This window comes from Notothenia coriiceps, unplaced genomic scaffold (genome assembly GCF_000735185.1).
Source record: "Notothenia coriiceps isolate Sejong01 unplaced genomic scaffold, NC01 NC01_scaffold00007371, whole genome shotgun sequence".
Classification (NCBI taxonomy): Eukaryota; Metazoa; Chordata; class Actinopteri; order Perciformes; family Nototheniidae; genus Notothenia; species Notothenia coriiceps.
In genome coordinates this window covers 376,293-400,338 of record NW_011340072.1, presented here as the reverse complement: position 1 = coordinate 400,338, position 24,046 = coordinate 376,293, and the positions used below count along the sequence as shown (strand labels likewise).

The window sequence follows — 24,046 nt, the reverse complement described above, 5'->3', positions numbered from 1 at the left end:
GTTTTACAACTGATGCCAAGCCCATAGATCCATTGTAAAGTAAAACTGTTCTTTTCTCTCTTTAAATGTGAAATATATAGTCCATTGGCAAGGGATCAAAAAGCTGTTGATGACTGCTGATTCAAACTCCTGATTTATCACGGCACCTGCTGCTGCTCATCTCTAACTCAAAATGTGTGAGTGAGCCCAGACAGGAAGCATGATGAGGCAAAGAGGACAGCTTAACCTGGGAAATGGAGCACGTAGTACTCTGCTCTCAGACACCAACAGAACCAAATATAGGCAGCAAGCCCCCTGGCACTCTGCACTGGGACTTCAAAAAAAGTGAAATGTTACAAATATCTAGCTCAACTAACTGACAGTGGCACACAAATACAGCTGGCACCCAAACAAAGCTGAACACGCTTCAGTTGACAGAAAAAAAAAGCTGTAAATACAGTTTTACTAAATAAAAAAAGGAGACAAAAGTATTCTTCCTGAGTCAGAGGACGCGGCCAATTTGCATGAAATATAATCACAGCAGCAGGGACGAGTCTGCGTGTTGCTCTGCTGTGGAAGAGACCCAACAGGCCCAGCTGAGAGGGCCATAGTTAACATGCTGTAGAGACCGCAAGCTGCATTGAACACGCTGTGCTCCAAAAGTAGGCTCATGAGTCACCAGCAGCTAGCAAGTGCAGCAGAAGATCCTGTGTCACGTTTTCCTCTATGAAGCCTTCAGCAGCAGAAATATTAGAGAGGGAGCCGGGGAGAGAATAACACTCTCTCACTTGTGAGTCGTGACTTCCGGTTTAAGCAGCCTGCCTGTGAGGACATGCACGTGTGCACACGCACACAAATGCATGCATGCATATCGGCTTGCACGCATACAGGGGGAAATGCAGCAGGGTAATAAATGTGTTGCGGAAGGGAATGCTTTTAATCTGCTTGCTCAGCTGTCAGGGAAACTATCATGGGATGCCCTCAAACACAGAGAATAAAACAAAAGCAGAGACAGAATGAGGTTAGAAACTGTGTTTAAGTTTCCTCACATTGCTGAGCAGGAAATGAAGAACTACTAGGACTCACTGTCGCCCATCCCTTTTATTATAGAGCTGGAACAATTATTCAAGTAATGGATTTGTTGATAAACAAATAAATAACCACTGAATATTTTGATAGTCGATTAACAGTTTACTGATTAACTGATAACTGTTTCTTGCTAAATTGGCAGAAAATGCTCTTTTCAGTCCCTCAAATGTCCTGCTTTTCAATAGTTTGTTATAATGAGAAACTGTACATCCTTGGTTTTTTGACTGACAGAACCAGACTTTAAACTCACTTTGAGAAACTTTGATGGTCATTTGTTCTTTCTTATCGATTAATCTAGAAGATAATCAGCAAATTAATCAATATTTAATACTCTAGCAGGCCTATTTAGTAATGAAAAAAAAGCATAACAATAAGCCTCATTTGAACAGATACTCTTCGAAGGTTATACATGCTTTCGTTGGCCAGCAGACAGTGACCCCCTGGCTGGGCAGATCCCCTCCTTTACCCTTTGTCCAGTTTCTCCAGACACATAATGCTCAGCTCCATTAACCAGCAGACAGCCAGAGAGCACTCCCTCACCACACCACAGGGTACAGCGCTAGTTGTCTGTCAAAATGTTGCTTCTGGCATCTTCACCGTGAAATAGACTTAAAATCCCTCTCACTTCAGTGCTTTTCACCTGCCTGTTCTTTATCCTCTGCAGTAACTTCTGCTTTTTTCTGAAGAACAGTGGAGGGTACAGACACCTTTTGGGGACTGACCTCTAAAGGTTACATCTTAGAATTTAAAAGTGTATCATTACAGTTCAATTGGAGTCATTTTTTAGATGGCTTAGAAGATGACGAAATGTATTTTCATGCACCAAACTCTTAAGTAATTGTTTCAACTTGACACTGAGCCAACCAGTGAAGTGCTCTCAGGAGAGAGTAGACCTCCACCTGGTGTGTTTTAATCTCTTCGCCAAACAGGACCTATTTCCTAAATAAATACCAAATACATTTTTTTTCTGTTAGTAGTATCAGCCTTTTTTTGCAGAACGTGGGCAGCGGCTGCACTGACATTCAAACATTTAGACATACTTGGAATGTTTAAATCCGTCTTGATTTCCTGTACTGTTAAAGTGTTCGGACAGTGTCATCAATTCTGTCCTGCTGACGTATGACTCTTGTGATAACTTGGCAATCACACTATTAACACATAATGAGATCAATATCTGAAAGTGCTCCTGGTTGTCTCCTCAACAGACATGTAGCTAACATGTCAGAGCAGACAAGGCTCTGGAGGGATAATTGTCAATGGTTGATTAACAATGTTAAACTCACCTGAAGGCTTTCATCCTCCTTCACCAGCTCCTTCTGGGGGAACAGGTCCTTGGCCTTGATGTACTCCAGACTGGGAGGCCCTTCTTCACCCTGTGAGACACAAACCGAGCAGGCCATCAGACACTGTTCTGGCAACACAACAGTGGGAAACACATAATAGAATACACAAAGTAAAAGTAGGGATGCAGGATATAGATTTTTTTTTTACAGCTGATTCCAATAACATATAATTATGAATGGACCTTATATTTTACATTTTTGGATTGTAAAAAAGAAGCACACAACCTGTGGTTTATGCACAGATAATGGTCTAAAATGCTTAGATGTAGTTAGCAAAGATGGAGGATTTCATATTTCATTGATCTGACCTACAGTAAGGATCACTATTGTGGGAAAAACACTTTTGACTTTACAAATGGTTATTTCATTTGACAAGTTTGGTATATCACAACAATTCTACTGCAAATTGCAATCCTGTTGTCTTTTTTCTACAACCCAAAGAAGACTAGAATGAGGCAAAAAAAACAACATTTCATAAAACTAACCCAAAGTTAATACATCTCATTGAACATTTATCTGGGTTGATAGCCTTTGATGCTAGATTCATGCCAGGGGACATTTCACAATCCGCACAAGCCACCTCACAGAAGCCACGTAGGAGATTCAATATTCACTAATGCTCCAAATCTCCCTTTGGCGGCAACTAATCTTGTGATCCACCTAGGTGTTGAAAAGTGCACCACTTGATGCTAAATAGCCTTTTCCTTGATTGATTACGAATAGGATGCTAAAGGAGGAACGCAATTTTTAAGAATTGATATTCTGTTTGCTTTGGCACTGTGCATGTGGTTATTGCATGAGAAAATGATAAGACAGTGCTGGGCATGAGGTGCCAGTAGACTTTGTGACTGGGTGTCACAGTCTTGTGCAAACAAAGATATAGGGACTTAGTAAAGTCTTTCACACTTGACTAGTTTTCATGATTCATGCTCTTTCTTTGACCTCTTATAGAGATTAAACCATTTTGAGCAATAAGGAAGCACTTCCTCTAGGTCAATGTAATCAAAGGTTGAATTTGAAATACTATTTAAAAAATCCCATGGGAAAGCTTTGCCCTGTTAATTTCTCTCTTAATTACAAAATATATAAAGTGCATTTATATATAAGGTGCAAAATATTGATGTGCATCATGGTTTGGATCATATTTGTGATGTTTAAATGCAAAATGTACCTGCATAAGTGCGTTTTTTCTAAACATGGGACAACCTGCTAAAACAAATAGGTGATACGCTCCTTTTACATAGACATTTCTGTAGCAACTGAGTATTCTCCTCGGTTGTTGATGAACCCCATTTGCTTTCCGGCTGCCTGAACACTGCTACCTTTACTGCTCTGCTGGATTTGGCCTCTCCATCCAAGTAGGACCGTATGTCGACGCTGTTTCTTAATGAAAACGGCAACGGGGTCCGGCAGGGTGACTAGAAGGAGGCAGAATGCAGGTAGTATTACTGACTCTGGTTGGTCGTGTGTCCCAGGAAAACAACACAATTCAAAATGCCATACATTACTTCTGGAATGCCTTTGATGTCTCACATGCAGACCTCCTGTCGTGTTTACAATATTTGTTCTCTTAGGGTCCAAGCCGCTGATTGAACCACATGACCACCCATTGGGCTTTTCTGCTAACAGATGGAGTTAGTGTTTCTACAGTGACAACCTCTCCTATACAAGTCACCAGGCGTCACCATTAGATTTGGAAGGCATAGAGATCATAGGATTAGAATAGCCAAGCCATATTATGTCAGCTTCTGCGACCTTACAGCTTCGTTGACATGGAAATGACAGCGTGTGCCTACAGGATGAGCCTTTAAGCAGAAACTAGACCAATAGCCCTTTGCCGGTACAGATCGATCGATCTATCGATCTATCTATCTATCTATCTATCGATCTTCTTCTTCCTAACCATACATCGTAATAAAAGGGCTAATTGCAGTCATGGAGCTGGGTGTCAAGGTTGTGCCCAGCAGAGGCCTATCACTCTTAAACTGATAAGTCAACTTTAAGTGCTGTCTGGCATTACCATGGCCGTCATTTCCTCCAAATGTTGCCTTTATATTCATGCTAATGCTCCATTTCCAGATAACACAAACTAAATGTTGTAATGCGTTGGACATTTATTTTTAGCATATTGCTGCATTCACACAATGTAACCACAACTGGAAGAATAGGAACACAACCCATTAGTGTTCATAGATTTTTTGTAAAGATGGTTTGCCCCACCACTAGCCTTTTAGCCGAACACATAGAGAACCAAAATGTGCTACTTTTGAGAAAGATGATGCAAACAGTGTACATGTCATCTTAAGTAAGCTGAGCCGGTTGTATTTTTCACACTTTGTAATTCTTCAACTAAATATTATTGCCTTCAAAACATTTGTTCATCTCTGATACTGGAATAAATATCTTAAGCTCACATCAAAAAGACATTCCCCACATGACTGCTCCTCATCCACGAACAAGCTAATGAGCCTTTTTCCAAGTCTAAATGCATATAAAACTCATTCTGAGACAGATATATTGCAGCCATACTAAGTGCGTCATTTTCAGACTGGTACACTTGCCAGCCTAGAACTCATACAAATCTCTTTGCAATGCAACACCACTAATCTCTGGACCTTTGACCTGAGTCAGCCTCGGGCATCAGACTGATTTGACAGCACTGCGTCATCAATTTGACTTATTTTCACTCGAGAGTGGCTGGGCCATGACAGTAGCCATCAGTCAGAGGAGTCCTGCGAGAGTCAGGTCATTATAGGTTGATCTCACAGACTGTCGCTGGGCAGCCTGAACCACCAGCCTGCAGTCCAGGTACAGACTCATTCCAGTCTTATTTTTAAAAAGGAATAAAGATGACATTGGCATGCCAGACAGCCATCATAAATCACTGGAGGAGATATTGCTATAGAACCACCCCCTAAGAAATTCAATGCAAATCAGCTGAGAGCAATTGCATTAAATCTTTAAACACACTGACGCACACACACAGATCCTACGTCAATATTCCATCCACTCCTTTGGATCCTATCTTTTTCTTGTGCTGCACTCCCTGGTAGATACTTGGCACCATTTACCTAATTCTCTTATGGAGCTCTCCTGACGTTGCACTCCTCTGAGGCCCACAAGAACACAATGTACTAGAAAACAGCAACAAAGAAAATGCAAACTAATAATGATTTAGATATTGTGTAAATACACAACACAGGCTATAAGCTGTCTATACATGATAAAGTGGTGCTGAACATATACACATTACTATTCATGCAGATAACCTTGATATCACAGCTTCATGAAACAGAGAAGACTTGATGTCTACTTTACATTCAAACACAAGCATAGAGGCAGCTCGGCTTTGCATGATTTGTCCATTTATTAATGTCTGGACAATCATCCTACACATGTAAAAAGGAAAGTATAAATGCCCTCACTTCCACCGACTCACAAAGATGGAGCGCAGCTTGTCCTGTGCCCTACAAGTTTTTGCTTCGTCACTGCTGTGAGCCTGCGCACCCACCCCCATTCCCCCCCCCCAGCTTTGTCCACCCAGCAATCAGAAAGCTGGAGCTGACAGGCATGCGCACATACACACGTACACCACCATGTATTTCTGAAATATTAATGTCAGAGTGTAGAACACATGTTATGTCCTGATGACATGAGTTGCAGTACAGTGACAGGATCAACTGGCAGCTGACTAGACTGTCAGCTGCCAGTCTAGTCAGTAGTCACTCTTACTACTTTTAAATCTAGGCTGAAGACTTTTCTTTTTACCGCTGGTTTTAATTGAACTATTCATATCTTAAACTGCACTGTAACTTTTATCCATGTATTTTTTTTTTTAAATGTTTATGTTATTATCTTTGCTTTTTAATGACCGTTTTTAAATGCAATTTTCTTAATGTCTTTCATTTTTGTAAAGCTCTTTGAATTGCCTTGTGTTGAAAGGTGATATATAAATAAACTTGCCTTGCCTAGACAGCCCAGATACAGCAGTTAAACAGTGAGGATGTGAAGGCCTCCTTTTTTAAAACTGAAATAAGGTTCTATTGCTCTGGGGAGGTCTGTTGGAGAAACTACCTTCGATGGATTTATGCATGTGAGTGAATGGAAAAATGACAATGGTAAAACAGGTAGAGAAAAAGCCACAGGCTCAGTCTTTATGAATAAGTGTCTGGTTGCCATGGATACAACAACCTCTTTTTCGAGGCCCTCTGTCTGAAGCTTTTGGAAACAATGTGCTGCTGCCTTTACTCACCAGATTATTTACTTAATCTGACCGGGGCTTTGTCCTGGAGTTGTGCAGATTAGAGAACCACTTCATTATTCAGAGGTGACCTTTTCTTAATATGAGGGGGACATGTGCTTCTATGTCTGCTTTTTAGTATCCAGTGTTTGACATATTAAATGCAAACACAGGCACATTGAAATGTTCAAATGTAACCCAAAACTGTTGGAAAGGATGAGGGTGGATTGAAACAGAGGATTAAATGACAAAGCAGAACAAAATATGTAAACATTACAGAACTAAATATAACATTTAAAAAATAATCTATCAAATATTTTCTTTTCTCAAGTTGTGTTCGTTGGTGCAGTCATAGTTTTAGGTCAAGAAAAGATGGAAGAGCATGACAAATCTTTCCAAATGCACTTTTCTTTCTCCCCGTCCTCCCTGAAACCGTGTTAATATTTTATAGTCCACCATGTTCCCATTTTTAGTCTTGGGTTGCTCTCAGAGAGCTGAGAGAACTAGGCAGCATTTTGGATAAGTAAGCAGAACTGAAACATACCAAGTGAACAGATCTTTCCAAGTTAAACATACCGGTTCCTCTTAAGAAAAACACAAGGTGACATTAAGCAGATGTAATGAACTGTAAAACTAGCACGGCGAATGTTGCATTGAAAACAAGCTGAACTGGATTATAATTCAAAGGTAGCACACAGTGAAAACAGAAGGAGTTGAACTGTGCAGGTAACTTTTAGGCAACTTATACTGAAAACAAATGAAAGAGTCTCAGGTATTCTCTCATTTGAATAACATGCTTTCAAGTCAAGAAAGGCAAAATGCTCTGTCTCACTTTGTTGCATTTGTCCTCCAACAAGACCTTGTGGTAATAATATCATCCTCAGATAGGGTTGCAACTTACAATAATATTATTATTATAGATTGAACAGACAGTTGTTTGATCTATAACATGTCAGGAATAGCTTCTGAAAGTCCAAGGATGACGTCTTAAAATCTCATGTTTTGCGAGTCCAAACTCCAATTACCGTCAATTCTATTTGGTATAAAAGCAGGTTATCTTCATATTTGAGACACTGCAATAACATACTTTTCTTGCCATATTTGAATAAAAAAATGACTAAAGGATAAATGATTATCAAAATGTGTGCGATTATTTTTCTGGCACTGGCTAACCTATAAATCAACTAATGGTCACAGCTCCATCCTCGGCGACATAACACATTGACTGTGTCATATACTGTACAGCATAGTTCTTAGCAATATGACTGCCTTACTGCCAGGTAGATATTTACAACTCCCGTCACAGAACCAAGGGTGCAAGAAGGTATCGCCTAAAGCTAGCATATCCTCAAAAGGCTTTTGGCCTGATTCATTTAGCTAGTGGGTATAATATAATCTGAGTCATGGAAAAATCTAAACAAATTCAATCAGGCTTTTTATAGTTCCATTTGATGCAGACAACACATCGCAGAGGGATATAAAAATGATATATTGGAGATAGAGGGGACAGTAACTGAAGATTGTTTTCCATCAGAGTTGGATAACAACACAGGCCAGGCTGATGTAAACTTAGCACAACGCTGCAGCCCTCTTCCACAGGAGCAGACTGACAGAGCTGTGATCCACAGAGGACGTGGACACTAAATTATACAGAGACTGGAACTGCCGACTCAGCTGCACCACAGACATATTAAAGGGAGATCATAAATTGTGTAATGCCAGACCATGTCTGGTTACAAAGGGCCAAGAACAGGAGCCAGCAGCTGTGCTCTTCCTGATCCAGCTGATAAAACTTTACCACCAACACCTTCTCTGGAAGAAACAGTGATTGAAATGAAAGGAGACCTTTACAAATGTTAATGATGATAGTTGTCATGTAAGCATCCATAACTGCAAGTAAACCTACATTTTTGTCAAGATACAGTACTTACAAGCACAACACAACACTCTGATTGCTAATGCTTTTAGTAGTATGATCAAAATTGATTTCCATTAAGTGTTACTACTGCCATAGCTATTCGTCTGAATATATTTAGCCATGCAAGCTACATGGCTCTGATACCTCATTCACACCAACGCAACTCCGGTTCAAGCCCGTGCTAGAGCTTTTCAGGTTCAGAACCGGTTCTTCGGTTTAGCTCCGGCTCTTTCCACATCGCCCAGAGTCGGACTGGTGCTGCGTCATCGTTTGCGTCATGACGTAACCGTTTGCGTGCCTGCTTCATGAAGCCAAACCGTGCGGAAACCCCTCACAGCTGACACCGACAACAACAACAATGGCCGATTGTGCTCCAGCTTCCTCTGTACCTCTTCGGAAGACCAGATTCCCAGTAGGTAGCTGGTCTCTTCAGTGGACCACTGCTGCTTGTTAAGTTTCTCCATCGTTGTGTACAAACTGGATAAAACACTGCCTTTTTGTTGTTGTTCAGGAGTTGATCCCGCCCTGAAACACCATTGGTGTGAATGAGGTATGAGTGGAAATATCAGACTGTTGGTCAGTCGGCATGTGGACTAGACTGAAATATATCAATAACTATAGGATGGATTGCTGTGAGATTTCTGTAGACATTCATGGTCTCCCATTACTTATGAAGTCAAATATCTCAACATATACTGAATGCAGTGTTTCCCATATACAGTAGCTCCACAGGCCAAGTGGAGAACATGCCAAAAATAATGCCATTGCAGTGTTTCCCTTATATTTCTGGAGTGTCTGGAAAGACCAGAACGACCATTAAGTGTCTGTTATCTCAACTGCTAAAGTCAATGGGACAAGAGTTTGGTAGAGAACGACATGCTAACATGCTGGTTCAGTGCTTTGGTATTTTTAGCTTAGCTAGTCCAGAGAGTATTCGTTAAAAAAAAATAATTGGTGATTCTGTTTCGACCTCATTGTTCTTTATAAAGATTTGCAGAAGTGTTGTGATGTAGCCCTCGAGTGCTTTTAAAAAAAGAAAAGCTTTTTAAATGTTCAACTGCCTGTCAGCAACCAATCATATTGTAATTTGTGAGGCAATTTAGCTTTGTGTGCTTCGAGTAATTTAGCATGCAGTGAACACAGCAGTCATCATTTTGTTTTAATCAAAGCTAAACTCCTGGACATTTCTACTGCTGTTCTTCAACACTATTGAATATGAAATTATTTGTTGTCTAGTTAAAAAAAGAGACTTGCTCTAAGATAATACTATGTTAATCCTTACTAAGCCAAGACAATGAACTGTGGACATCACTGAAAGGTCATGGGTCCACATGTAAATCATTAGCTAATTTAGGCTGAAGGGCAAGAGGCTAAGAACACCCTGTATTGATCCTAATCCATAAACCCGCTCTCACCACTGTGTCGAGATGCGACCTGAGAGAAACACCTGTTCTCCATCACTCATCTTCCTCTATCCCTCTGTACATACCAACAGCACAACGTGCTCAATGCAGGTCCTCCACTGCAGTGAGCATACTTCACCACTCTGAACACAGTGTGCTCGCTCTGAGCAGCACACACATCTTCCTCCTGACAGGCCCTCACTCTCCTCCCTGACAATCAACATAACGGCAGCTCAAGAACGGAGTTCAGAGTAATAGAATAGCTTTTCATCATCATGCACATGAGAAGACACAGAGGAGATTCAATTATTTGAATGTGTGTGTAGGTTTCCCACCAATAACTGCAGCGCTCACGTGTCCATCAACACTCCCTGCCAACCCCCCTTTCCCCCACAGATAGGCACACACACGCATGTGAGTTATGGGCATCTGATAGGCACCCATCACAAATAAAAAGCCTGTGGACTTACAAAGCAGTTGAGCATGGAGCAGGACACCCTTCCTGCGAAGCTCATGTCGAGGAGAGGCAGGGCTGTGCCTGAGCGACACGCAGCCTGTAGAGCACGACCAGAGCACGAGGAGCCGGCATCACCATTCTTCTCCCAGCCGGAGCCCCCCCCCCCTCGTCCGCTCCGAACCCCTCTGCCTGCCGCCCCTCTCGGCCTCCCCCCCAAACCGTCTGCACGTCCCCTCCTTCTCAAGAGGTGCTGTGTGCCAAAACACCAGTCCAGACTCTCATTCAAGAAGCCACCCCGCCCCCCCCACCGCTCCCTGAGTTGGGAGAGACAGCACGCTGGTGTCTGGAGACAGCCCCTGTTGCCTTGCTGAAGAAGGGAGGATAGTCCATACAAATTCAAACGAGAGTCCACACGGTGAGCTGGAGTGAGGAAGAGAAAGTAATGGAATCACTGCAGATGTGCCATTTGAGATGTAGCGACAGGATGGGGGGAAACTGCTAGAAGAGAGAGCCGGAGAGAAAGGAAGACTGAGGGAACTGCCGGATGCTAAGCTCCACCCTCTGCATGCGCATCTACCTCTCCCTTTCTCTCACATTTCTCCCCTCTCATCCCTTACTCCTCCCCCCTCCTCCTTGTTCACCCTTCACCGACATCTCCTTGTAAATATGCTTCTCCCTCAGCAACAAGGCGGTAAAGCCAGCCGCTGGCAACAAGGAGATGCTCCAACTGCCATGCATGTATCATATGATCGAGCCATTAACGGCAGCATTATGTGGCTCTCGCTCAAGCAAACACACTGTCCGCTTTAAGCTGTGTTTTCACACACACACACACACACACACACACACACACACACACACACACACACACACACACACACACACACACACACACACACACACACACACACACACACACACACACACACACACACACACACACACACACACACACACACACACACACAGTAGGACAGTATCCCAACACAGATCCGTTGCATTGGCAGCGATTGATCAGAGGAAAAATGTGTGAGAGGAGGGAGGGCGCTGAGGAGAGAGAGTGTATGCGGAGATTTCCAATGACACAGCATTCTACAGACACAAATTCCCCTCACCTGTGTCTGAGTGTGTTGTTGGCACCGTCCCACACAAGAGCAGGGCATCTTTGCAGTGAACAGAGCCTAACTGCAGTAACTGCCTGTGCCTAAAGTCAGGGAAGGTCACTGGATGTATATATATATATATATATATATATATATATGTATATATATATATATATATTATACAACAGGGGGACACTCAGCCCTTCCCCCTCTTACCCAAGCCTCCCCCGGTAGAGTCGTGACAGCCGCTCGCCTTCAGCTGTATGACCCCACATTATGAAACACGTATAGCGTAGTACACGGAGCATGATGCACAACGCAGCAAAACTGAAATAAGGATTCATTTTAGTGGGGGAGGGGCTGTAATGTGTTTCTGACATGGGAGATACAGTTATCACTGGATGTATACAGTATCATGTATACCCATCTATACAGTGCCTCAGGGTATTTTACACAGAAAACAAGACAACTGATTTATATGTATCTAATTAGCAAGACGCCAACCAAAAATGCATGCAGGCCAAGAAAGAATTAGAATAATACTGAATTTACAGGAAAATCTGGTTTCTGTCTAAAAAAATGTATTCCATAGTAGAAATTATAAGAAGTTCCCTCAATATCATTCTGGTATGGACAAATATTTACAAAGTAAATAATACAAGGGTGTATTTATATCATATATAATATATATTATATTCTTTGGTAACAGCCATAAATGTATTCTGTGAGTTCATAGTGACCTTGACTTTTGATCCCCAAAATTAAATCATTTCATCCTTTACTCCAAGTGGATTTTTGAGCCAAATCTGAAGAAATTCTCTTCAGCAGTTCCTGAGAATGGGACAGATGGACAGACGGCAGATACCCTGATAACCTCAAGCCCCCAGCCTGGGCTGTCACTGATACAAAGGCATAACAACTTCATTTCATGCAGATTTTATAGATCCAAATTCACAAACTCACCATTTTTTTTTATGCCTAGTCTGAGTTTTCTTCAGATGTATAATCTTTGTAATGGCAATATATTAAAAAGGGGTTATGCTTATGCTGCAGGAACCATGATGCATTGCACTTGTGTGCAGTATGACTTCCATCTCATCAGGCAATGGACTCTGCTGCTATGAAGTGCACTTCCACAAATCAAGCAGGACCTTACAGATGATCACTTTCATGTCACATGGTAAACCTATAACTTGCTGTATTTATTAACCATGGGCGATGGGAGAAGGCAATAAAGCATTATGCATTGCACTAAAATAACAGCTTTACAAAAACCCTTAGTTTTATGGGTTTTGAGTGTAAAAAGCGTGTGTGAGCTGTCATAGTGATTAAGAAGTAGGAGAATGTGCAATGTAAAATCGATGCCATGTTCTCAGTCGCATGATGTGTGAAAGAAAATCGCTCAGCATCACAGTCTGATGGTTTTAGTTAATTGGCAAAATCCCAATGATTAGGGCTTCTCATATACACGAGTGCTTTTCTTTAAATTAGATTAGTGAGACTATAAAATAAATGGAATTGTAACTCTTATATTCAGGCTTTCAGTTTCTCATTAACCAGTGAAATATGCTTTTTGTAAATCAACTTTTCTATTTATTAGTACATCCAAATTTAAATACAAAAGCTGCAGGGACCATTTCTAAATATAGCAGCGTAATTATTAGGGACATCCTAATGTGTCCACAGTCCAAACACTGAGCTGCATGTTCCCCCTCTATGCCCGCCCAGCCCCGCCAAAACCGGCTGCAAAAGTGAGCTCCAGATTTGGCCTCTTGTGTCTCGGGATTTATTTTAGGAAAGGAGGGCAGCCAGTCACCAACCAGCGAGTGTTAGCCCACATGCTGACACACAGCTATAGCAGGAGATAAATAATACACCAGGCACTAGCTGTGTTTATGGAACTAAACTCCATATAGAGAGATACATATTTGCACATTTGTTATTTTAGCATGCCTAATATAATTTAAATCCATACTGTACAAGCTGCTGTCTGTTACTATTCTGCAATTGCAGATTACAATAAATGTGTCCCACCTAATTACAATACGTTTCTAGGTTAGTGGAATACTGTAATGAGTTCTATTTGTAAGGAGTGTTTTTATAACAGTTAGCTATGTCAACTCCGAAATGTTTGCCTGAAGCAGGAAGTAGTTGAAGTGATGCATTACACAAGCATTAGCATGTAGGCGGTATCCAATAAACTGACTACGAGTTCACAAGCGCCCCCACATAACTTATGTCCATTCAGGCATTCATTTCAAATTGAATATGGAAACATCTTAAAACAAACAGCAGTTCTGGTCCAGAGACTCTGATAAAAGACACAAAGATGAACAAAACAGCAAAATGACCATTAGTTGAATTGAATGAAAGGACACATCTATGGAAGCCTTGAGAGCTGAGGGAGAAAAAGAAAAACACAGAAGAGAAAACTGCTCAAATCGAAATGGAAATGGGTCACCAGCATTTTGCGACCTAAGGTCAGGAGGACAAAGGTTTTTCCAGGAAAAAAATAGGACTAAAAGCTTGTTTTCTAACATTATTGTTACATCACATACTCAGACACACTTGTGTGAAGAGTGCATTGAGGAATTTAAAACCACCAGAAAAAGTCCTATAACACATTTTAGTTCTGAGCTTCAGCCTCTTGTGGCCACCAGGAGTATTACAACAACAAACACAAACAATTATCCAGACTAAAACAAAAGTCTTTTTTCTTTTTCTTTAATCTCTCCTCTGTCTCCCCAGATTAAGACATTTAAAGATTATCATGGCACAACTTCTTTTTTTAAATCAAGAAAGAAAACTATTTAGATCTGAAACATGCCTCACCAGAATAATCTTTCTCCCTTGCCTCTAATGGCTTCTGCAGAAACCAGACACTGACCCAGAGCAAGGTCAAAAAGTCCCTTCGAGAACTAAGTTCACCAACAACAACAACCTGGAATGCACCATCTGGCTGTAAGCTTCTGGCCAGAAAAAGGCATACATACAAGTGATCTATACTTTATGCTAGCAGGTAACCATGGAGCAGTGACACAAAAACACCTGCATTGGATGGTTCTGGTAAGAAAACTTTGCCTGTTAGTTCCCCCACAGCCTCACCAAAGTAACATAACCATCCATTATGGGTACAGAGTGCACGGTAAAACAACCCCATTGTCCTAGTTTCCATGCTTGCATTATCCTGCAAATAATACGGCAGCATGAGAAGACGGCAGAGTGAACTCAATACTTACCCCGTTTTGTTTAAGTGCAAAAGAAACTGGAGGCTGGAAAGATTTGACAGGCTGTGTCACAAGGTGGGATTAAAGGAATCGTATTACCTGTCAAACAACTGTCTCACAGTCCCACCTGAGAAAACTAATCAACCCAGTTTCACAAATAAAATGAATATCTGTGCATTTTCATCATGGAGTAACTCGATTTCTGTCATGGCGTTTTGCTAATCTTCAGTGTTCTTTAACTTGTAACTTTTTTTCAGTGATGTATGTTGGGTTCCGTGCACCAGACACCTTATGAGCACACTTCTGACCACACCTGAAAGTGCTACTACTAGTTCTTCTTTCAAATGAAAAACTACAGACATTGCATGTTGGCGAAACAAATGATGAGGCGTATGCCACGTATCACCACCATGTTTTTTGTATCTTCCCAGTAATTCAAGTGTTTTGGGAACATATTTGGAGACTCATACATCAGATTATTGGGCAGCAGATCCAAAATGACTGAATGCCCCCTAAATGTGGGTTATCAGCCAGAACAAAAAGAAGGACAGGAAATGGCTAATACTAAACAATAGTAGCAGCAAAAACAAAACAATGTCTGGTCTCATTAATGATTACCTATTAAAAATAACTTGCTTGTAATCAATAAAGAAAACCATGACATGGAAAGACTTTCCTGCCAAGATGTGGCAACAACTAATACAGACAATTATGTCAAACAAGTGGGACCTGCTTACTGTTTGCCATCTTTAACACCATTACTGCTTAAAATGACATTAACCTGCCTTTTATTGTCTCTTTTGACAAACATGGAAAATCACATGCATGTCATAAAGTGCTATATAAAGCCCCCCTACCCACAATCATAGTATAGAATGTCTTATCTGCATATTGAGAATGTCATGAGGCCTGACCATGATGTGGCTGCTCTGTCCCGTATGATACTAAACTCCAACACAGGGCTAGCAGAGGTCTGCGTCCCCATTTGACGTGCCTCAGTGGGTACATTATATGTCCATCAGCCCCCGCCATCAATTAAGCCCAGAGCCCAACTGTGTGTCCCATAAAAAGGCTGCGAGCTGGGCAGCCGGCCACGGTGGCATTCTTTGGACCCAGTTGACCAGAACGTTAGGACACACATCCTCCTATTACACTTCCTATTTCTGTCCTATAAAAGCTGCAGCCATGAGTAGAGGGGAATGTGTCACTCATCTGCTCCCTTAGTGCTTTCCCTCTCTTATAGCATCGTGTATACTGACTAGTGTACATCTACCGTGGTTTGCCCAAAGATACCTTGTTTTGACATCACAATCTGAAATATTTGACAACTTACAGTATTCTTTATGCCTAAACTGAAGACCTAAACATTTATTCTAAGAGGAAATTGTATGTCTAAGCACATTTCTTAAGCTCTGAGCAACTTGTCCATTCCTTGTTAACATAGAAATCCGATAATTACCTGAGACAAAAATCCAATGCTTGCATGGCTCTTTTCAAATGGACGTAGAGTTGTGTGACCTAGAAATAGTTTTGCATAACGCATGTTACTATGCTTCAGTGTAATTACAACTCACGACTGCAGCATGATTAGACAAAACCCTGCTTGTTCAACAGAGCAACATCTAAGACTTAGCAGTCCACGAGAAAAAAAAGTGCATGTAGCAACTTGAAGATGCACGATTATTTCTCAATCTTTCTGCAACATTAGGCTCCATTTTTATGTTACGCAATATAAAAAACGTCATCTTAATTTTGCTTTAGTACTGATAAGACATTGCTATCCTGTAGAGGGCAATCATAAGCAATACACAGAATCTACTTTAGTACTCTATTGTTGTCTCGACACACCCTTTAGACAAAGCAAAGGTATTATGGAACTTATTTTGGTCATTAAGCTGAGGTTCACTTTCAGTTTTACAATGACTGAATGTGCATGCTGGGGTTGTGCGAGTCAAGGCTGCGCACATTGAATACTTCAGTCACATAACCATGAGCTTCTTCATATGAGCAGGAGGGCCTGGGTTTGCTCTAAAGAGAGAGTTGTACAGGAGACACGTGGCATGGAGCTACATCAAAGACCTGGAACATCTGTTACCTGCTACTACACACAACTTTACTGATGCACCAGCATGCTCCTGAATGAAACAAAGAATTCAATAAAGTTGGGGCCCTGCTGAGGAATCTACTGCTGGAGTGAAGTGAAGTGCCAATCCCTGTTGTTGACTATGGATACAATTGTTTTATTACTTCCACCAAGGCCGGAATTGTTTGATATATATTTTTCCATTTCAGTAGGATTGTAGAAAAACTACAAGGCCAATTTTCATTCAACTAGGTAAAAGCTTGTAGCAAAGGGCGGAGGAAGAACCCATTAATACTTTTGTCATCATCCAAGATAGGGCATTTGGCCTTGGTAGCGGTCTGTGCTCTCTGAAAGTCTTCCTAGTGGGCATACTTGTTAATCCAAGAAAATCCAATCCTCCCTCAATGCTACTTGTAAGATTGGCTAATGGAACCACAGTTACATTACCCCCCCATGGGCATGGGCACTTTTGTTAAGAGTGTAAGAGAAGCTGGAAGTCCCGCCTCGAAGAACTGAACCCAATGTCTCTGTAATGGAAAATACAGTATGTCCCTGTTTTAAATCAATCTTGATCACTTGTCAAGAAGTGTCTTGGGTGTGAAGGGTTCACCATTCAAGGCTTCCTTAGGGTTTACAATTTGAACCTGCGGATAACCGGTTGCTCACACAATGTTAACTTTTGCCCGATACAGTTAAGGATTTATCTAATCATATGATTGAAACTTGTCTATTATTATTATTTTGCTCTTCGCTACTTTGATACTATTACAAAATAACTTTCACCATGTTTCCATATTAAGTTTGCAGAGGACTACAACTTTAATACCTCCCAGCGATGAGATATTCTAGCTTTCACTTCCTTACTGGCAAGATGCCAAGACCGTTTTCGCTGGAAGGCGACGGAGGTTCCCTGCAGCACTTTCATAACCCTCAATCTTTATCAATTTTCTATAACTCTATTCAAACACTTTAAAAAGCAGAAATGCTGGCTTTTTTTTCTTTTTATTCATTTAATGCGTTATGATATCCATTGTTTATCATGTTTTATAAAAAAGAAAAAACATTCAGAAAGAGGCGTGTGGTGCAGTGAATTGGTGTTCGGATCAGGGGAGGCAGGTTCAAACCCCACTGCAGTCAGCATGTCGTTGTGTCCCTGGGCAAGACACTTCACCCCAAATTGCTCCTGTGGGGATTGTCCACAGTACTGAGTATGTCACTTTGGATAAAAGCATCTAACAAGTAACATGTAATGTAATGTAAAAAATAAAAGCTGGTACATTGTTTGAATTAAAAAGTTCAATAGACTGAGCAGCAAAGAAGAACATGTGTGGCTAGTAAAAGAAAAAGACCAAAGTACAAAAAAGGTTGTGCATTTTGTCGTTTCTGTAAAACACTACACTTTTTCAGCCTGCAAGAGTATTGTGTCATTTCCTGTGTGAGTGTAAAAAGTCCATGCTTGCCATTTTTACTTGAGAAACATATAAGGACTTTAGAGCAACAAGTGTGATAGTAAACCACGGCAGAGTACTGTACATGCAAAGAGTGTGAGTGGCTCACCATGCTGCAAGCCGGTGCTGTAGACGATCGGTCCGGGCACTCCTCTTCAGATCCCTCCCTCTCCTCCTGTCCACTGGGCTCTGCCGTGCCAGCGGTGGCTCCTGCCAACACAGAAAACACACTACCCTCAGACATTGGGTGTGTGAGTGTGTGTGGGCGGTTGAGGAGTGAGTGATTGCATAAAGGGTTGGATTCCACAACCAACCTCAATTAAAAGCAGTAAGTAAAATGAAAGCTGGCATTACAATCACAAGATATGCAACTGTTGAAGAAGACAAGTAAGGATTTAAGTACCACTCTATACAAATCAGGTCAATGTGTAAACACAGTCCAAACATGCAGCTCTGCAGACAGACATGCAGGCACATGCTTGAAGTGTGACGATGGAAACCTTTGAGCAGCCGGCCTGACCTAAAGAGAGACACTCTGATTTACAGGAAATGCAAACTCGACATTCCTCGTCAGATTATGAGCAGCCAAACAGATAGCCGAAGGAGAAGTGTACAGCTGGAGGTGGACAAACTCCACAACACGCCCAACACACTCACACAGCTGAGTTGGCACGCCGAAGGAGATATCCTGTTCTTCCAACGGTTGTACAATTATTTGATATACTGAATATCTGAAATGTGGCTGCTAATACAATAAAGGGATAGGAAACTGTCAATATATGAACACACAGGACATACTTAACAAACACTTCAATTACTGATATGAAAAGTAAAACTGTGATATTGCACTTCTTCTCTTCCTGTGCTCAAGCTTATTCAAACAGGAAGCTCAGTGTACGTTTAAGGAGAGTGATACACACAGTTATACAAAACATAGAAATACTTCATTGTGTTTAGTATGAACCGTTCAGTACAATACATTCATTACAAGGACACAACTTGAAACTGGATCAAAGTTCTCGCTGCTGAGTGCCGTCGTCTCACTTCCCTACACTTTTTTTTCCAGACACACCCCCCTTTGCACACAGCTCCACTAAAAGAAAAAACGTCCAACTCACAAAAAACTGTTCACAAAGTTGACTACTCTTACCTGGTCAAAGGGCTGAAGCAGTGCACAGGACACTTTCTGTGGCGTCTACCTTTTAAGATTGAATTAAAGCTCAATGCTTAGCAAAGTAGCAGAAGTCTCCGTCTCCCAAACACATACTGGTTGTAATCCAGGGCATGACATACTCACTCCCTCCCTCCCTCGCTCTGTCTCTATTGCTCACTCGCGTTCCCTCCCACTCACTATGTGCCAGGCTTCTCAAAGAGAAAGAAGCCACACTACAGGGGACGGATCCTGACCCTGACTCAGTCCCCTCCACTCAGTACTCATTTTACTAAAAGGAATGGCTTCCATTGCTAATCAGCCATGAATGTAGAAATAATCACATGTAGACAACCCGTCAAAAAAGGTACAATATCTCACTCTAGGGAATATAATAACCTACTGACTCAACAAAAGTACGGCATCAGCCAATATAATACAGCAATAGGCCTGTTAAAGGTGAGAGTAACACTATTAACATAATGAGGTTTAAGGTGACCAAACCTTTAAAGCTGCATTCATTGATGATGAGGCCATTTATGGGCAGAATGACTTAACTTTAGCCTGACATATGTTTACATTTCCTTCCATCTTTTCATATGGGCAACTTGAAATTACACCAAACATTTTTACAATGCAGAATATAATACAAACATCTTTGTATTATTACACTTTTTACAAGTGTTTTTATGGCAAGTGAGAAAAGTTGGTGCTTTAATAAAAGCAAAATGCAATAAGATATTTGACAAGTAATAATTGATGAAGTTCTAAAAAAATGGGGGGAAATTAAGTTAATCAATCACGTTTTGAGTGTGAATTTATTATATATATATATTATTTTTTTTCAAGGCACCACAATTTGGAGAATTAACTGCTGCAAGAGACACTTCGTTGTGATTTGCAAACCCTTTTGGTAAATTGTATCAGCTGAATGAAACTTATTGTATCAAAACAAAGACTATTATTTCCGACATGATTTCTCATCAGTCCCCAGTTTATAGGATATGCTTGTGAAGAACAAAACAAAGCAGCTTAGATGTTGTCAGTGAAGTAAACATCCAGTGAACAGAAGGGTGTGTACCTCTGTATATAAAAAAGGAGTGGTGTTACTTTGTTCCAGATACCAGTACACACACCTTCCAGCATTATGCAAACCTAAGCATGTGAAATCCTGCCTTCAAATGTAATGTCATTGATAGTGCTGTGTACTGTACGTGATGTGCATTGATTAAACAAACAGTCAATTACTGACGATGATTTAAGGTCTTGTTGCTTTGTTAAAAAACTACAACATGATCATTTTCTACCCTGGAATTTGCTCAATATAACTTATAGGGCTGTGTATCACGTGACATGTTTATATTGATATAGTATCTGAATCTCTGCACCAAAACTATACAACTGTATATGATATTAATATGTTTCTTTGCAAACACTTTTTGCATTTAACAAAAACACATTCATCTGCAGTTTTCCAAACATGAACCCTCCAAATACTTTTCAAATAAAAAACATTATAACTGACAAACAAATTGGATAATTCTCAAGGCATAACTGAATATCGATCTTAAAATAAAAAGCATTTGGCCAGCTTGTTTGACTTTGAACAAAGCTTTAACATCATGTTTGGAGTGTTGGGTGTGGGTGATGGCAGCTACTTTAGGAGCCAGTGATTAATGCCATTGACAACATGTGTAAAAAATGTAGCACCTGACTAAAAGCTTTGTCTTTTGACCTTCAGATTAATCCTAAATGTCCATAGATGATGAGGTCTGATGCAGCAGATGTATTATTCATAATTATATCAGGTATTGAAGAGTTATTGTAATAGACTTTTACCTTTAGCTAGACGCTCCTTATAAAACAAGCTACTGTAAATGTATAAGAAATGCATGATACCAACAACATACCAAATATTTGTCATGCAGTTGTATTCAATGTGCAAATAGTGTATCATTCACTTAATAGTCTATTTCTCAGTCTCACATCTTAATTATTAAAAAAGGTGGTACTATGATGATACAGCCACATAATCAAGATGTGATTACAGTTGCTAACAAATCTAATGTAAAAAAAGTTCAACACGAAACTATTATTATCTACCAAGCAAAGTTAAAAAAATTATACAGATATTGGATGCCAAGAACACCCCTTAGCTATATGAAAATGTATCTTAAAATAAAGTTGGCAAAGGCTAAATGATGTACATTGTAAGGGTAACATAGACATTAAGTATTAAACAAAGGAACGTATTTACAGAAAGACAGTAATAGTGGTGAACATTATGAAGTTTGTTTTTTAAAAACAGTTTCTCTTCCTCCTGAGAATAAAATAAAATTCCAGTCATGTGGGGGATTCTTCTGTTCCTCAAACAAAAACAGAAAAACCATTGAACTAGAAATATCTATTGATTGATTGATTGAAAAGTTTATTAACAGCTTGTATATTGGGTACAGTACAGTACAGCTCAAAACATACAATTGTTAAGGGGATGCAGACCAGAGAAAGACTTTCGTCTTGTTTACATCAGGGTCCCCCATTTCCAATTCATCATATTACCTATCATTACCGGTAAACGTGTCAGCTCCAGAGAATAACAGGTGCTGTGACAGGCTCGTGACAACACAACAGGTGTTAACGGATGATAGCAGTGATAAAGTTTAAAGAGGTGAAAGTGAAAGTGGACTCACTACAGGCTGGCACTGTACTAGGAGGCGACTAGTTGACAAACCGAAAGTGTGTGTGTGTGTGTGTGGTGTTTGCACACGTTAGCATCATGCTAGCCGCCGGATAGCGAGATTACTAGAGGCTGGTGTGTCTAATTCGCTCACATACCAACAGAAAATGACACACCGCTAAGGTTCACACGTCCAACACAAGTTTGACAGCCTGGGAATATGTCAAGCTCAATATATTATTTAGAAGTTACTTCATTTTTAAAAGATAAATCGAGTTACTCACTCAGAAAGAATCAGCTGACACAACGGTGACTCAGTAGACTGCAAGACTTCCGCATTCTTGTGTGATGACAAAAGCGCTGACCAATCGTCAGGAAGGAAACTGACCATTTCCAACCAATAATGCTACAGAGTACCTCTCGGCAAATTAGAATGAAGAACAGTCAAGCAAGTGAGTACCACACACCCACAACACAGCCAATCAGGTGCCACACGGCTCCTTAAGCGGACCAATAGAAAATCACAGCGCGGCACAAACTGGATACACACATACACAGTGCGGTACGTGCGCACAAGCACACTACAGTTAAATCCGTCAGAGACCGGCAGGGTTTTCAAATATGCCTATTTTCATGATACATCCGATCGGTAACATTTTTCAAAACTGAAATGAATAGCTTTCAAAAAGAGTTGAATAATATATTTCATATGTCATATGACATGTCATGCCATAATAAACCGAAAATAAGCGGCAATGGAAACAGAAGTAAAATAGAGAAGCAAGCCAGAGAGGTCGGAATAACCTTTAAAAGGTCATAAATCAATAAAATGTGATATGTCAAGCTCAGTTCTAGTCCAAAATGTGACGATTTGCTCTCTTTAAACAGTCAGACATTACATTGGCCTCTGAGTGAGAACTAGTGGTGCCGGGTGTTATTGACTTTTAACTGAAGTTAGAAGTGACAAAACGATTAATTGATTACTACAAAAAACAACATTGAAGGCTATACACATATAGACCACTGAAAGGTGACTTATGCAAATGTGTTTGAAAATTAACCGCATGCTCTCCCTGACACAGACAGTGGAATGTGTACACATACATCTGACATGCCTGTGCAGTTCACAGCTCTCTAGCATCTGGGGAGAGACACTACTATTTCAGTTCATCAGCCTCGTCTGTGACAGCATGGACCTGCCTAACCTCACATGCCTTTCAATACAGTCAACCAACACAACACCTCACTCCCATGTTGGCTACAATCCTTTCATGACTCCCCCTTATGTTAATGTTTGCTTTACAACCAAAGGCAAGATTGACAGTGAATGAAGTGACATTTGTCCCAGTTATATAAAGTAAATGTAATGAATAAGTTGTCATTTCTGTTAGACTCGTGATTACAATAATATGCGAGTTCTCATGCAAAGGAAATTAGATGCTATAAATAGAATGTATAATCCCTCAGAATATTAATAACATAAAACGAGGAACTATTCACGATCAGTTCATTTGCTTGTAGAATGTTCTGGGTGTTTTCATTGATTCAATAGTGGGTGATTGCCTTTCTGTTTCTGTTGAAATCAGGCACTTTTGCTCCCTCTGGTGATGGAAATCAGGAACCAGAAGAACATCTTAAAGTTGTGGAACAGCTGTATTTTTATTCAGCGTTGCCTGCCTCCTAGTTTGGTTTATTTGAAATGCAATACATATTTCATGATGATGTAATGAGTCTCAATATAAACCGTTATTCACCTGAGGATACCTCACCTGAGAGGTATTGTACATCCTTCAGAATGAGAGTAGTATACCTCATTATTTGCTATGATGAGGTTAATGTGTCTATGTTTCTATGACGACTGAGGCTCAGAGGACTGACAACTGATTAGACACTGGACTCAGGCGAGATGAAAAAAACATCTGTTATTGA

At 40.5% G+C, this 24,046-nt stretch overlaps 1 long non-coding RNA gene across 2 annotated transcripts; it reads right to left on the bottom strand.

The window, feature by feature from the left end:
- Positions 1-2,354: 2,354 nt before the first annotated feature.
- On the bottom strand, positions 2,355-22,452 carry LOC104944017 (uncharacterized). Of its 2 annotated transcripts, none has more exons than XR_798184.1 (3): positions 22,402-22,452; positions 18,400-18,500; positions 2,355-2,441 (listed from the first exon to the last, which is right to left on the bottom strand). It is a non-coding gene; the product is annotated as an uncharacterized lncRNA (long non-coding RNA). The 2 variants fall into 2 exon arrangements; XR_798183.1 differs by lacking the exon at positions 22,402-22,452 and adding an exon at positions 19,441-19,566.
- Positions 22,453-24,046: the final 1,594 nt, after the last annotated feature.